At 32.7% G+C, this 17,878-nt stretch overlaps 1 protein-coding gene across 4 annotated transcripts in view; it reads left to right on the top strand.

The window, feature by feature from the left end:
• Window positions 1-17,878, top strand: part of LOC131804694 (inhibitory POU protein) — a 97,313-nt gene that overhangs the window by 55,340 nt on the left and 24,095 nt on the right. The gene's annotated exons all lie outside the window — the stretch shown is intronic.

Here is a 17,878-nt window from a genome sequence, read left to right as displayed (position 1 = left end):
AGAAACTTGTTGTCCTTTTCGAATACTAAAGCGACATATCGTGGTCTCTCATGATTTGTTGACAATTTGACATTCCATGTATGTTTCCTTCCACCAACAAATGTTGGATTAAAATAGCAATCCCAACTTCGAAATGCTATAGGTAGCATCTTTCCATCTTTAATAGTTTTCAAGAAACTAATTTTTCTATAGTCAGACAAATGAATGTGTTGAACTTTCCACGTAATGTTTGTGATTGTTAGACGAATATCTTCTTTTGAGTCAGTTGAATAACACACATTTGTGTCATTAGCACTCCGCAAGAGAATCAAATCATGTTTGCTGTTACAAATTACTTTGTTGAAGTCTTCCGCAAATCCAAGCAATCGATTTAATGGTATACAAAAGTTAAAAGAGTTAGTAGTAAACTCAGCACCTACATTCCATCCCGCATTACTCATAACATTACTTTCTGATGCATTCAGGGAAAGCAAATTTTTAATTTTTGTTGCCATGCCAAGATAGCGTGTGCGATCAATCTCAACACCATTTAGTTCATATCGAATTTCATCAAACATATAACCCACACAATTATTCCTAAGTCTTGAATTTGGGGAAATTTCCCCATTTGCTTTTCTCAAATAACCTTCAATGTACAAAAAGCTTTCCGACGGTAATATGTAAAGATCTTGATTTTGTATGCTTATGCGTATTTCATCATTATTTTTAAAAGATTGAATATATGGGACATAGCTATGATAATCGCGTTTTACAATATTCTCATCGGAAAAAGGCCGATCATTTATATTAAGTATTTCAGACATTGGGTTTTACTTTTAATTTAAGTAATTTTAAAAATTCTTTATTTTCTTTGGTTAGAAAAGGTCTTGTCGGTTTGACAACTTGATGTTGAATGTTTTTAGAGGATTGTTTATTATTATATTTATTGTAGATAATCATGTTTGTCTTGGTCTTATATGAATTCTAAGTGTAATTTCTTCTCCTCGAAAGTTTATTAATCGCCCTTCTTGATCTAGTATTATTATTTCAAGACGAGTAATTTCCTTGACGTTCACCGGCAAATAAATAAGGTTCAACGGCCTCTCATCTATTTTATAGCCTGGTGGAACATCTAGAGAAAATTCATGCAGAATATGTGCAGGTGAATTATTCATAAATGACCCCGTTACAATATTACATTGTATTTGTATAGCATTCACCTTCATAATATTTACAGGAAGGGTTGAGATATGCTTCTTTCCCGGATCTAAAATTGTTTCCGTGAAACCAAATAGCTTAGATATAGATTTTTCCTTGTTGAAATAAATAGCATCATGAGAAGATGTAATTTCTACTTGTAATGTATTATTATTAGCTTTAATGTCAATTGATTTGTTTATATGAATAGCTCTGTACTCTGATTCCAAAAAGTCTGCTATATCTTGTAATTCATAGGATCCAATTGGTATTTTTATAATATCATCCCCGATATGAAATAAATTATTATCATCATCCACATTAGGAATTGAGTTATATGATTGGAAATCAATTAAAGCACACTCATATTCAACATCACCTAATGATATAGGTGGTGAATAATTCGAGCATAAACTTGAATTTCTCCCCGTCAAAGTAAATGTTCTTGACATTGCAAGATTCTAATTTGTAGTAAGTAAAAAACAATATGGACTTGAATTTTTATACTTTTTATTTCCAATAAAAAAAAAAAAAAAAATATTTTACAATACGTCATTCTTATTTATCCATGAATTATGTTGATTTGAAAATCCTAACCATTTTACAAAAACTTTTGTGCCCTTTGTTTTTAGAATTTTCTCGACTAAATATATATTCGGATGTTTTGTAGGTAAAAGTTCTTCTCTGTAGAAACAGCCTTGTATTGGGTTTCCTGCTAAATCTTCTAGCAAGTATGTTGTAGGGTTTGTTATTCTTATGGTTTTTATTTTAAATATTTCAGTTGTCCAGTTCGGTGTGTAACCCTTTTCAAACTGATGTTTGTATTTGCTGATGCGAACATGATCACCAACATGCAGCTGCGATTTTCTAAATATTTTTAAATGATTATAAACAGTTTTAAGCAGTGACTTCTCATTTGAGGAATTAACTTGTATTGGTGCCATTTTTATAGTTCTATGAGGTGTTCTATTATATTTATTTAACAAGTCTTTATAGAGTTTAATCCAATGATAATTTCCATTATAACTAAACTCTTTCCACATCATTCCTTTTAGGGTTCTATTGAAACGTTCAACTATTGATGCTTTCAATACACTGTATGTGGAATAATGATTTATTCTATATTTATGCATGAGTTCCTTAAATGTTTTATTAAAAAATTCTTTCCCATCATCGGTTTGTAAATTCTTGGGAATTCGTCCGGCTTTCAATATTTTTTCAAATGCTGTACAAACTTCTAAGGCATTTTTAGTTTTAAGCGCTTCAGCCCATGCATATTTTGAAAAGGTATCTATAACTGTTAGCATAAACTTGTATCCCTTGTTTGCTTTAGAATAGTTGCCCATTTCAACTAAATCAGCTTGCCATAGGTCGTCAATCCCCTTTATAATAACCCTCCGCCTCTTAAATTTTTTTCTTGCCTGAGTGTGGAGTTCATTCACTAATCCCCGTTTTTCCATTTTATTCAGTGTAATATTTTACAGTGGAGTGAGTAAATGTGTTTTTCGATAAAATACCATAGAGGTCGTTAAGCGAGTGTTTCAAACGCGATATTTCTTCTCTTATATCGGAACACTCTTGAAATATGTTTTTCTTTAATATTTCTTGTAGGTTCTTGTTTTGCGTATGTACGTATGCTTGGTTGACCGCATCTGATCCTCCCGCCGGGGGCGCCAGGTTTTTAATTCTCTTATTTTGTATGTCCAGATTCTTATCTTCATCAATATTGATTCCCAGCACTCTCGAAACATTCCCCTTTAGTGTGGCTGAAGTATATTTTAGATGATAATGATGACCAAACTTATCCACTGTCATTGATTTTGTAATTCAGGTGATTAATATATAATATTTCCCTCTCTTAGTTCTTCAATAATAGAAACAATCTCATTTGTATGATTATTGTTTCCGGCTTGTTGTGATGCCAGCAACAGCTTTAATCGTTCTATCAATTCATTGGGATCATCCCAGTATATATAGTTGGGTTTATCTAGATGTACTCTCATTAGACCTTTACCACTGTGAGTATCCTCCATCAAGTGTTTAATAATATGTTTATATTTATATCCTCTGTTGGATTTGATTCGTTCATTATGTCTATAATTTACTTTATGAGCATTGGAGTCTAGCAAAATTTTTTTATATATTTCTAATTCTGAGGCATCATAATTTTTAGGGTTTTGATAAAAGAGAAGTTCAAATAGTCCTGGTGTAAATGCCCAATGTTGATTACCAACAATTATTTTCTGATCATCAACTCTTAATGGTTTATCCCCAAATCTCCATTCACCATGAATATCTTTGTGCGGTCCATATACTGTATCCAATTTTTTATTTTTATTCAAAAGGGAAAGATTAACGGTATCATCAACATCAGAATAGAATGTATCATCTATTGAATTGTTAGCAAGTGTATCCTCAGTCTCCGGTTCTGGCTTAATATCATGTTTAAATTTCTTAACCGGTGTACTCATAGCAAAAGAATTCTTATATGACTCAATACCACCTTTCTTAGGTACTAGGAAATTGGAGGCATTTTCATTCGACAATTTTAATAGTTTATGAATTGGCTCTGTTATGGGTTTGAAAGTATTTTTCAATTCGTTTGTTTTATCTTCCTCCCCCCTTTTAATGCTTTGTAATTTTCTTTTCAATGCCTTTCTGGATCTTACAAGACGTTTCAACATTTCTTCTTCCATGGTTGTGTTTGTACTAATAGAAGTAGTTACAAAAGAAGTGACTTAAATATATCTATGGTTGTATAAATATATGAAACCCCTTTCTATATCTTCCAGAGTTAATATCATCATCTTTGCTGATTGTTAGAAATCCATATTTTTCCTTCCAACATTCATGACATATTTCTTTAAATTTCTCAAAACTCATATCACTTCCAACGTGATCATTGTATATATGTTTTAAATTTAAATTATCTTGCTTGAACAATATAATCATATTTGCATTATCACGCAATAAATGTTTTGGAATCCGCGTATATGTTTGACATAAATAAAATGAATCAACATTCTTATGACGACCCATACTGAAGTAGATTTTAATATTATTTTGTTTATCACAAGCCACATCATCGAATATCATTACAGAGTTATGTCTTACTTCTTCTGGTTGCACGACATCCTCGTTATTACTGAATGTAAACAACCGCAAACCTTTGATAGAGGAAATAAGTTTCTTGAGATATTCATATTTCGGTTGATACAGAGATTTGGAATAAATATAAACATTTTCGAATTTAAGTCCATTTGGGCTTTCGATCAAACTTATCATTACGTTAGTTTTTCCACAATTCGAAGGGCCAACTATTATACATCGTATACTATTCGGTAATAAAATGCTATGTCTAGGGGACTTCTTTTGTATGAAATCCACGTTTCCAACTGGAAGTTTAGCTTGTTGTTCAACTAACCTCATTTCACAACTAATGAATGATTTTATTGGCAATGCTTATTTATCTTATTCTCTTGTTTACAGTGAGCATAAAAATAGTATAAAATGATTGTTTATAACAACATCAATGTTAATCGAAAGAAGCACGTTAAAGGAAGAGGACTTGTAAACAAATTAATCGATTCTTTTCCAGTGGAACTTCATCTACCTGGCTATCAATTTTGTGGCCCTGGAACTAAGCTTAGAAAACGATTGGAGAGAGGGGATAAAGGTGTTAATCCCTTGGATGCAGCTTGTAAAGAACACGATATCGCTTATTCACAAAACGAAAATATTAAGCAACGACACGTTGCAGATCGTAAACTAGCTGAAAAAGCGTGGGAACGAGTAAAAGCAAAAGATAGCAGTATTGGGGAAAAAATTAATGCATATATCGTCACTAATATAATGAAAGCAAAATCCAAGCTTGGCATGGGTTTGAAAAATAAAAAACCCAAACATGTTACTGGTCAACAGATTTTTAATAATGCTCTCAAAAATGCAACAATTAAACTTAAAAGTAGCAAACCAACCGAAATTGATGACGCCATAAAGATAGCAAGAAAAGAGATTCAAAAAACATTCCGTGGAAGAAAATCAAAGGTTGTTATTCCTCGAGTTATTAAGCTTCCAAAAACAGGCGGATTTCTCCCCCTTATACCAATTCTAACAGGTTTAGGAGCTTTGGGCGCTTTAGCGTCGGGTAGCTCAGCAATTGCTAATGCTGTTATGAATGCCAAAAAAGCTAAACAACAATTGGAAGAACAAACCAGACATAATAGAACTATAGAAGCTATAGCAATGGGAAAAGGGCTATATTTAAAACCATACAAAAAAGGCTATGGTATATTTATGAACGACAATTCAAAAAACTAATAAAGCAACTCCCTAAAGGCCCACTTACTGATAAACAAATATATACATTTGGAAAAAAATATATACCAGATTTTAGAGGTGTTTATATGCGTGATACATTACCTAAAATACCATATAAAAAGAATGTGGAATAATAAATTTAGATAGTGAGAGGGGGGCTGGTACGCACTGGGTTGCATATTACAAGAATAAGAATAGAATTGAATATTATGATAGTTTCGGAAATCTCCAACCTCCCCTAGAAGTATTACACTACTTGGGGCCGAATATCACTTATAATTATAAAAGGGATCAACAGTTCAACACATATAATTGTGGTCATCTCTGTTTAAAATTCTTGATGGGATTAGAGCAATAAATATGAAATTCAAACCGCAAAATTCACTAGTTCAATTTAACACTTCCACCAAGATGCATTCAATTGATCGATCGGATATTGCTATTGTGGACTTCCAATTTTGTCATGGAAACCACAAGTGTATATTTATGAAGGAGCTTGCGTTTATGTGTGGTATTTCTGTAGTTCCAAATCATTTTGTGTTTCGTCCACCTTTTAATATAAAAGAACTTACGGACGAGGCATGTAGAACAAATGTATACTGCAAGAACTATGTAAACGGATTAGATTGGAAGGATGGAGATGTTGACTACAACGACGTTGAGAGCGTACTTGCACCATTAAACGAATACAAATATATTTTTGTTGTTGGAAGAGATAAAAAAGATTTTTAGAGAAATATATTAATACAAATATTGTAAATTTAGAAGATAAAATTAAACTAAGAACATGTCGAAATTATTTTACTAACTGTTCTATACATTCAGAATTTGGATTTAAATGCGCCATAAATAATGTATTTAAAATATTTGTATTTATAGAACAAAATTGGAATAAGAATTTAGACATAATATATGACGAAATAAAATAATAAAATTTAATGAAACAAAAATATAAGTTTATTTTTTAAAAATTTTATTAATGGAATAAAATGTAATGAATGTAGAGAATATAAAGAAAATCGATGAAAGGGGTTTTTCAGTTGTACTGCCACAAACATCTGAACCTAATTCAGGAATTAATAGATCTAAAATGTTTGGCTCAATCGGGATATTTCTTGTGAAAGATCTCCTCATCAAGGGACAATTGTATGACAAACGAAAATGCTCCTCAATTGGACAGTCAGTGTGTTTCCACCGATAGATGTCCACTTTGCAAAAATAACACCTAGTTATGTCTTCTACTCCAGTATAAAAAAGCCCTGTTGCTGCCATTGTTTTGGGATTTGGATATTTTAATGGCCAACTTTTGAACGTTTTCAAACGTTCTATTTCTCTATTAAGATGAACCCACATCTTTCCTTCTATAGCTTTAATCACAGACTGCGAAATATAAAATGACAATCAGTAGCCAATACATCAGAAAAAAATATTTATTGAATATACATATTCATTCTTTATTCCACAATTCTTTCAAAATATATGTTTTCTATTTATATTTTATTATATTAAGTCACAAAAACCATGGATCATTCTCATCTAAATCTCGCAAGGATTGTCCTTCGGTTAAATACGAATATTCCTTTTCATTAGCTCCACTTCCCATAGGTGGTTGATACATAAGAGATTCCTCGTCCTTTAAGACATTCATAACATAGTATCTCTCCAGTTCTGATGCCTTCATCATCAGATATCTTTCAATTTCTTGATCATTCCATTCAGCATCCTTTTCAAAAGTGTTACCAGTATGTCTTTCTGTGTCCATATTGTTTGCTTTCGGCTGTAACTTTTAGATTGAATGATTTTCCACAACTGGTTCTCTATTTTATACTCCGACAAGACAAAAATGTAATTTTTAGTGACTAAAATTTCCCATAAAAAAAAACACACACAAAAATTGATTTTCTTTTTTAAATATTCATTTATTAATGTTTAGTAGGGTGTATAGAAAAATGGTTTATTTTTTCTTAATTCCAATTTGTAGCCTGTATTTTCATCTTCGTCTCGCAATGGTAATCTTACTATGGAATAGATGCCACTCCCCAACTCTTTCACATCTCCTTCTCCCAGCGATAGAAACCTCGATGGCAAGTAAAGTATAGCATCATCTAATTTAAGAACAATCCTTTCTCCATATTTAGTTTGCGTCCTGTATGCTCCACAGATTATATACTCCTCGTTCTCATTCATTTCCTTCACCCTCATAATTTTTTTAAAGCTGAAGGAGTTGAATACATTTATTAAATTGGAATTGGACATATTCACGTTAAGTTTGTTTTCATACTATTTGTTGAACACATATTTTTTCACTATTTATACGAAATTATATTCAAGAAAGTAGAGGTTTACCCTCCCCCCCTCATCTCCCTTAATTTATACCCCAATATAAAATGAAGACAGGTTTTTTGTTTGTTTTTGATTCAATATTGCTTAATTTTATTTTTTATGATATTTAACAAAAAAATCTTTTAGTTCTTTATTTTCTATGCTATTTTCTAAATTCTTTACCATTTTAACTAACTGTAAATAATTATTATCTATGCATTCTTCAATTGCATTGCATAGGGGCACGAAAGCATCTCCTAAATATTCATCAGAAATTATAACAGGATTCTCGGGAAGATTATTTCGTATCGCCTCCACTTCATCCTCGGTGTCCGATAAAGTCGTTGATTCGGTGTCTTCGCTTGAACAGTCATCAGAATTCAGCTCTACGTCATCATTTTCCTCCCTTCTTGCTGCAATATCGTCCTGTAGAATGTAGGAAACGTGCTCGCAAAACGCGGCTTCGTCCTCCACATCTTCCATGAGAATGGGATGCACTCCTTCATACTTTAAATTTTGTCCTTCCATTTTTGTTTTTTAATTTTTGAGAGTTCTTTAGAAACTGAATGCATTTTCCAAATTTTTCTGCTTTTATATATTTAACATTCAGCCAAATATAATTGATAATGAAAGTGCATTCTTATATAATCAATGATATTTTCTGGGTCTGCTAATATAAAATAGATTATGTTATTATGGGAAAGTTTGTAAACTTCATGATGACTTTCTCAACTCTTACAACGATATCACCATTACAAACACATACGCCTAGAAATGCATCTAAATTATGACAACACTTCAAACTACACATCTTATGAATCTATACTCATATTAAAATATTACATAACCAAAAGAATCAATACCCGCACACAGACATACACACATTATTTATTAAACATATAGGGCGTCAAATAGTCTATAGAACTAAATACATTTTTTCTTTCCTAGTTTTCGTTATCTTGAAAGAAAAAACTGATGACTAATTAAAACAAGTTTGTCTTAAATTCTATGCCCACTTTTTAATCTGAAAAATAATTATTCATACAAATTCAAAGCATGCCTTCAACTTCTAGGCTGACAAAACATGTCAATATTCAATAATGCATCTGAAATATGACCAAAACGAAAAACAAAATAAAAACAATGTTTCTGTTACAATTTACTTCTATGACCAATTTCGTCACAGCATGTAAGTGGTCGGACTTACATCTCGACAGATCGACACACAATTCTAACATAATTTGTATTGATAAGAGCATCATTGTCTAATGAAGAAGAGTGCTCTGTGGAACAGGGAGATTGTTTCAATGCTATGGAAGAGGGGCCGGTATAAAGCAATGGGAAGATAGGAAAGTATGTGGAAGAGGGGGTGGCGGGGAGAGGGATAGTGGAGAACGATTCTGAATAGGGAGTTGGAGGACGGTGCAATGAAGGGGAGGGGGGTAAGGGGGACATTGGAAGGCGGCACTGAATAGGGAGATGGGGGACAGTGGAATTCGGCACTGATTAGAAAGAAGGGGGATAGTGGAAGACGGTGCTGAATAGGGAGAAGGGGTGGGGGCAAGAGAGAGAGGGAGACCATTACAGACCAAAACGAAAAAGTTTTTTTTTTTTTGTCTTCACACTTACCAACAAATGACGGCGCGTGTAAGCAATAAAGTCTGGATGGACACACAAACATATGCTTAGACATACAGAAGCTGGTCAATAAACTGGACCAACTCAGCTTTAAAATAGGCCAATCTCGACTAAAAACTAGCCTAATCTCAACTCTAACAAGGCCAACCCTCACATTCTCCAACAAATGCCGGCACGTGGAGCCAATAAAATCTAGTTGGACACACAAACATATGCTTAGACATACAGAAGCTGGTCAATAAACTGGGACAACCCAGGCTTTATCAAGGACAAACCTCTAAAAGGTCAGAAAGGTGGCAAAGGTAATTTATTTAATCTATTCTGTGCCATCATAAATACCCTACTACCCATGGCACAATTACAGAAGATAGAACAAAGCTACACCCCAAAATATATACATTTTTTTGGTGCCCACAATAAACAATAAAAAATTTACATTTCAATAAGTTGAAAAAAAAATCAATCCAAAAAGATTTTTTCATCCACATTTCGCATATTTTAGCATGATTTTATTTATTTATTTTTTTGCTGAGATGACATTCCGAAATTGTATGAATTGTCAAAAACGGTGAAGGCGTTCTTGAGTTATAAGCGTATTATGTTACTTTATTTTATATGGTGAAAATAATTCTTTATTTTGTTCACCAAAAAATATGATAAGACAAATTGAAAGTAATTTGTTCCCTAAGCAAATGTTTAAAACTTCTTACGAAGTTTGTTAAAATTCGATTCCATTGAAAACATTTTCTCGATTTTTCCCGATTTTAGAATTTTTGCAATCAATCTCTTATTTTTGTGATTTTTTGGCGATTTTAAAAAAATTAATTAGCCTTTAACTTTCGTGTGACCGCGTTAAATTATTTCGACATCATCTATTCAGTTTCCCCACCACATAATTCGGTACTACACTTACTATGTACAATGTACTACAATGTAACCCGCCTGCAATTTCAGTTTTACAGAAATCGAGTCATGACCACTTACTCAATAAATACATAAAATCTGTAAATAACAGTTTTGTTCGTTGTGGCTTTATACCCCCAAAAAAGGCTACACGTCATATTAGAATCAAAAGAAAAAACACTACAAATGTATACTCGAAAATAGTAAGTCAAAATGAAAACAAAAATGCAATGTAAACATTCCTATTGTATATTTCAAAAGTATGAAAATGTACAAGTTTCACAATTTACGCGATGTTTTGGATTTTATCCTTTTCCGCCAAGAAACAATTCCGAATTTGTCTGAATCGTTAAAATCAGATCAGCGGTTCTTCAGACTTACTTTTATATATAGCAGACTAGCTGACCCATACCGCGTTGCTGGCCCATAGCATTAGCGTTTTATGCATATTTTTAAGAACCTAAAAAAAAAGTTTTAACCGGTTAGCTTTTCTCTTCAAAAAAGCCTAACTTTAACAAAAAAAAAAACTGTTGGCTGCAACCGTCGTCAATCTACAAATTTAGAGGTGTTCAAGCTTTTTATACCCTCCACCATACTATGGAGGGTATATTAACTTTGTCATTCCGTTTGTAACTCCTCGAAATACTCATGTCAGACCCAACAAAGTATATATATTCTTGATCAGCGTAAAATTCTAAGTCGATTTAGCGATGTCCGTCTGTCTGTCTGTCTGTCCGTCTGTCTGTCTGTCTGTCTGTCTGTCCGTCTGTCTGTCTGTTGTAATCACGCTATCTTTCGAATAAATTGAGATAGATGACTAAAATTTTGCACACATGTTTATTTTTCCAGTAGGCAGGTTAAGTTCGTAAATGGGCCATGTAGGTCCACGTTTTCATATAGCTCCCATATAACGGTACCTCCGGATATTCGGTATTTTGATGATTTTAGCGACGTTATTCACCGGAATTGTTTCAAAATTGGTATTTGAAGTTCCAAATGGATACTACACCCTAAGATAGAAAATTGTCTGTGCAAGTCTATGTCTTCGTATAGCCCCCATATAACGGTACCTCCCGATATTCGGTATTTTGATGATTTTAGCGACATTTTTCACGGGAATTGTTTCAAATCTGGTATTTGAAGTTCCAAATGGATACTACACCTTAAGACAGAAAATTGTCTTTGCAGGTCCACGTCTTCGTATAGCCCCAATATAACGGTACCTCCCTATATTCGGTATTTTGATGATTTTAGCGACATTATTCACTGGAATTGTTTCAAATTTGGTATTTGAAGTTCCAAATGGATACTACACCCTAAGACAGAAAATTGTTTGTGCAGGTCCACGTCTTCGTATAGCCCCCATATAACGGCACCTCGCTATGTTCGGTATTTTGATGATTTTAGCGACATTATTAACCGGAATTGTTTAAAATTTGGTATTTGAAGTTCGTTATGGGAACTACAGTCTGTGACAGAAAATTGTCGGTGCGGGTCCAGTTTCGAATTTGAATATGGTAATGGCTTATGACAAACAATGCATATGTATGTCCACGTCGTATAGACCCCAATATAACGGCTATATTCGGTATTTTTAAAATTTTAACAGAATTTGTTAAGGATTTTATTTTTTGAAAATTTCCAAATTCGTTGTAAATGGTGGAGGGTATTAAAAGTTCGGCCCGGCCGAACTTACTGCTTTTTACTTGTTAATGTTTTTCTTGTCCTGTGGTTTATTGTTGTATTCTTTTCAACTTATTTATTTAAAGTGCACAATATTTATGGTGAATGAAGGACATTTTGCGTACACACTTGTGTATGGAGCAGAGGGCTGCAATGAGTATGATTGAGTAGGCTTGATCACACACAGTGGAAATACAATCAAACTCAATCAGTCGGTCAGATGCAACATGTTCATTCGAGTTACTCAAGCCAAACGAAAAAGTTGTGATCAAACATGTATTGATCGAAGTTTTGTGAACGCAATCAAACAGCTCACATGAGTTATTTGTTTACGAACTTATGTTGAATTGTTCATAACGGGTCGATCATCTATGATGAGCAGTGTTGCCGTTTTCGGCGTTTCCGTCCAAATTTGGGCGGAAAAAAGATAAATTTTGTGGTTTGGGCGGATTTTGGTCGGATTTTTTCCATATTGGGTACAAATTTATTTTTTATTGTTTATTTTTATGTAATTTAATTTTTTTTATTACTAACTGAATTTTATTTTTTTATTGAGATGAATCGTTATTTATTTTATAGATTTTTGTTAAGTTTTTTAATAATATATATATATATATATATATATATATATATATATATATATATATATATATATATATATATATATATATATATATATAATACATTAGGCTATAGTCGTGCGGGGCCGACCATGTGATACCCTACAACACTACAATATGTTAGAAGCCCCCTCATGTCCAAATCCATTTTGAAAGATTTCGCTTTTGAAACTATGTCACGGAGCACTCCAACATACAGGGTTGTCCATATTCGACGGACCCATCTGGCAACGCCATAACTTTTGACAGAGATGTCACATCGCTAAATGACATACCGCGTTTGAAGCGTCAGTCCAAGATTTTTACCATGAACCAATACACGCCACGCGAGCGCTCTGAAATAGTTGAAATTTACATTTAGCAGAAGAAGTCAATTATGAAAACTCAACGTGCTTTTAAAACATTAAAAAATGTGAGAAGTGCGCCTTCTAAGAACACCATTAGGCGTTTATACGAAACATTTTCGACTAGTAAGGCTCTTTCAAATCCGAAGAGGCCATATAAAAGTCGACCAAGGCGATCGGCCGCGAATATCGCTGCCGTACGAGCCAGTATTGAAAGGTCCCCAAAAACATGCCAAAAACGCCCTTCTCAGCAGTTGGGCATGGCTCGGTCCACTTTACAACGGATTATTCGCATTGATTTGCATTTGTTCCCGTACAAAATTCAATTGACGCAAAGAAAGTTGCCTTCGGACAAGACTCGTCGATTGGAATGGGCCCAAATAGTCATGGGTCCGTCGAATATGGGCAACCCAGCATTTTGACCAGAGACATTTTCCCAATATTTATGCACTCCGTCGTGCTGTTAGTTTTTGTGGTTCATTTTACGGCTAAATATATTCCAATGGTCATCCAAAATGCCAGAATTCTTCCCTGTGCTTACCTATCTTCTCAGGCGTGTCGATTGGCTTCAATTGTGTGATCAAGATTTTTTTCTGTTTTTGGTTCATTTCAACCCCTAAATATTATGCAATCATCTCCAAAAGAAATAAGGGTTCTATTATGACCCGAGCCCCACCCCCTCCCCCCAATTTCGTGAAGATCGGACCATAATTGCGACCTTGAGAAAATAAAAATTTGATTGTTATATATATATATATATATATATATATATATATATATATATATATATATATATATATATATATATATATATATATATATATATAAACTTGAAGTAAAACAACAATCAAATGTTTATTATATATATACTATTTATTATATATATACTAAACTATCATATATATACTAAACTTGAAGTAAAACAACAATCAAATCTTTATTTTCTCTAATGTATTTTATACATTGAATGTAATAAAACTTGAGTACCTTCTTTATGTATAGTGTAAAATTTTCAATAAAATTTACTTGAATACAAACTACATACAAATTATTCAACTTTTTATAGTTTGGGCGGATATGGTCGATTTTGGGCGGTTTTTAGAAAAAATTTGGGCTGAAATAAAAATTTCAAACGGCAACACTGATGATGAGTCTGATCGGTTTTATTAATCGTAGTTAAGTGAGTGATTTGATTTGATTAAAACACACATGTTCGAATTTGAGCGAAATCATGATTGTAATTTTACTAAGGATTTCATAACTAAAAGATGTCCCCATTAAAGAAATTGGTACAAATTATATTTAATAAGCATACAATTTTTCATTTTATTTGGGTTTTTGGTATGCTAGACTTCAGTAACTCATTTGAAAAAAAAAAAGTAAATTTTTTAATAAAGAAACACATCATTGGTATTTAGAAAACTAAAAATGTTTAAATATTTTTTTTATTTTACAATATTGGTCAAGATTATTCACAAACTTCCACCTTTTCGTTTACCTACACCTGTGTAGTTTCTACTTGCAACAATTTCGGTCGCACTATCACAATATTCTTCCATTTCAAATATAAAAAAGGCAAAATAAACTGTCCCAACTTGATTAAATGGTTGAATAAACAATGACGCTGAGCGAACTAGATTCAAAGAAGACAATCACGGTTGTGATTGTGTTCGATCAACTTATGTTGCTGAACACATCAAACCGTCTCGAACGCTCATGTTTGATTGTGAGTGAAGTGATTCAAACTGAGTGATTCAAACGGTCATTTCATTCAGATCAAACTAAACGACTGCATCAACAAAAATCATGTAAGAAACCGAGTATGCTTGAATTTTTGCATACTCTTTGCAGCCCTCTGGTATGGAGCTGTTGTTTTGGAGCTTTCTTCGTCAGAATCGATAGAAATTTCTAAATTGAAGTCCTGGCAACATGACTTTAATTTAACTCTCACAAATAAGGTGTCATCGGTTTATAAAAGTTAGGGGCCCCATAAAGTTACTCTTTAACACACATTATGAGGTGCCTAACTTTTATAACCCGATGACACCTTATTTTCTTTTTCGATTAAATTATGTCCGTGAGCTTCTCCGTTCACCATTTGTCAGCAAATTTAATGTGCGTCGTCCAAACTCTGCACAGGCTTTTAGTTTATAATTAGGATGATTGATGTTACAAAAGGTATATATTTGTTCTCATTTAGATATAGTCCTCATATAATATTATCTCCTAATATTCGCCTACGGAATGTGCTCTAATTTGGCATTTGATCATTTCAGTACAATCAATTCTAGTCCTTTAATACTGATTTCCTATATAACCCGCCAATTTGAGGTATATAAAAACTTTCCGAGGTTATAAAAACTTTGTCAAAAAATCCCAACAAAAGTCCACTTAATCCACTTAATCTATTCACCAGTAGGCCTTTATAACTGTTACTTCATCGTATTTAATTAATTTTTCAAACCGCAAAAAGTAATTTTGAATTCGTAACTTTTAGAAGACCATATTGTATTATTATTTTGACCAATGTAAAATACTATGTCAATTAATCTATATCTGTCTGAGAATGCGACCGTTCGCAGAAATCACAATAAAGGCGAAATATTTAGGATAATATTGAGCTTTTATACAGTATTCCTTGGAATTTAGAATGCATCCGTTTCATTTAGGTATAATAATACCAATAAAAATTCGTACTTTCACATGTTTTTGTTACAATTTCTACCGAATCGACTGTGATGCGAAATTTAGCGTTTTCAGTATTGTGAAATTAATACCGGCAATAACTGTTTACTAATGGGTAATCATTGGGCAATAATAAGAGATTTTATATGTTTTGATGCTTTGAGAACTAGTTTTTAATTAAAATTGAAAATGTTGGTATGGTTGCTCTCGATTTTTTTCGTTTTATTTTTCAATAAGAATTTTAAATTTCAAAACGTATTTTGAAACAATTCTACACAAAATTCCATATCAAAATAGAACATGCAATCTTTTTAGTTGGGCGATTTTTCCAGAGACTTTTCTCAAAATGTTCTTCATGAAAACGTTTCGACTGTAATTACAAATAACCTATAGAAAATTTGAGCCAAATCGGCTCAGCCGTTCTCAATTGATGTGTTGCTAAACTTTTTTAAATTTTATACATATAGATTTAAAGAAGTAGGTGTGGCCAGTTACTCTGACCCCAAACAGATACATAGGATTGGACGGCGAGTCAAGAGTGCGTCGTACACTAACTGTGGAACAGGTATTTTCATTATGTTGGCAAATATTGTAGATATTAAACAATTAATATTAAAAAATATCCAAATCGGTCCTGCCGTTTTCATCTGATTCAATTAGCAACGAACAACAATTGATTTTTATATATGGATGGATAAAAAGTAGGCATAATCAATTCCTCTCCTCCCAAATAAATACTTAGGGTTGGAGGGAAAGTCAACAGTATCTTGTGTAAAAACCGGTATTTTCATTATTTTGGCAAATAAAAGAATTTTAGATAAATCGAAATAGTGGACGTAAAAGTAGGCTTGGTCAATAATTTTTTCTTTAAAAAGCTAACTCGGGGAATGACGAACCTTAGTACAAAAAATCACGCAAATCGGTCCAGTTCAGGTATATAGATTATATATATTATTGCCTGAAACGCTTAAACATCTTCACACCAGTCACAAAACATCACATCGATCTCAAAACAATCAGTCGACAGTACTGGATAATTTTTACTATCGAAACTGAGATCAAATCTTGTTCTATAAGATGTAAAATTAAAACTTTTGTACTAAATAGAAATATCAAATGAACATTTTAGTGAGGAAAATATTTTTCATTTTATACTTTCATAGCACAAGGATCCAGACCCCGTTCTTGAACTCACTCCAATTTATAGGACTCTTGGGTTATCGCTTAACATCCAGTACAAATTATCATTACAATATACTGAGTGTAATAACAAAGTTTCCTACACAAATACTCGTATATTGAGTGATTGTGTGAGTGAGGTGAATAACTGTTTATGTCATTATTAAATTTTTGTTTAGTGTTGAACATTATTTTTTTACCTTTTCATTTCATTCGTAAATGTTTAATATGAGATATGTATATATAATGCTTTTGTCGCTCCCCTTTCCTTCCCCTTTCATTTCAATTATAGCAAATTTACAAAAACATTATTGATGATCAGCCGTCAGTGTTTGTTTGTAGATGCAATTCTAAAAAAAGTTTTAAAAATTCATTTCAATATTCAAGGGTGGCAAGAGCAAAAAAGTTTGACATTTTTTCATAAACTAGGACAAGTGTACATAATTAAATACTTGTGAAGGTGTGAGTTTGTTTGTTTAAGTCAGCTATTAAAATTCGTTGCATGTTTTACTTGTATTTTTCTGTCTTATTCTTTTGTGGATACATAGATAGATCGAAAACACTGTGTATGAGTGGGTATGTATTTTTATGAATAAGACAATAGAAGCCTTGTGTTCAACTATTTTTTTTAAATCATTATCTTTTATAACCTCCGCAATGAAATACATAGTGATAAAATATTTATGGACCTTGGTGGTGGCTTACATCAAGAAGTCACTGAAAAACATTAAGTCTCACTATAACAAGGTGACTTTTGCAAAGCTTCAGTCACTAGACAAATATGCTTATTTTCATCAGCCAAAAATGAGATTCGTCGTAAAATAGAAGTGGCGCGCGATGAACTCTCTCAACAGTGAAGGCATTTCGATTGATTTGCAAGCGATGATCGTTTGTAAGGCGATTCATGGTTAAATTATAAAACAAACTGAATAAATTTGGCAGTGAAACAAAACATGAAATGTTGAGAGCTATTTAAGCCAGTGTTTTCAAAACGAAAATAGCTAAAAA

Source organism: Musca domestica, unplaced genomic scaffold, assembly GCF_030504385.1.
Source record: "Musca domestica strain aabys unplaced genomic scaffold, Musca_domestica.polishedcontigs.V.1.1 47, whole genome shotgun sequence".
Classification (NCBI taxonomy): Eukaryota; Metazoa; Arthropoda; class Insecta; order Diptera; family Muscidae; genus Musca; species Musca domestica.
This window is presented reverse-complemented; position numbering and strand designations above follow the sequence as displayed.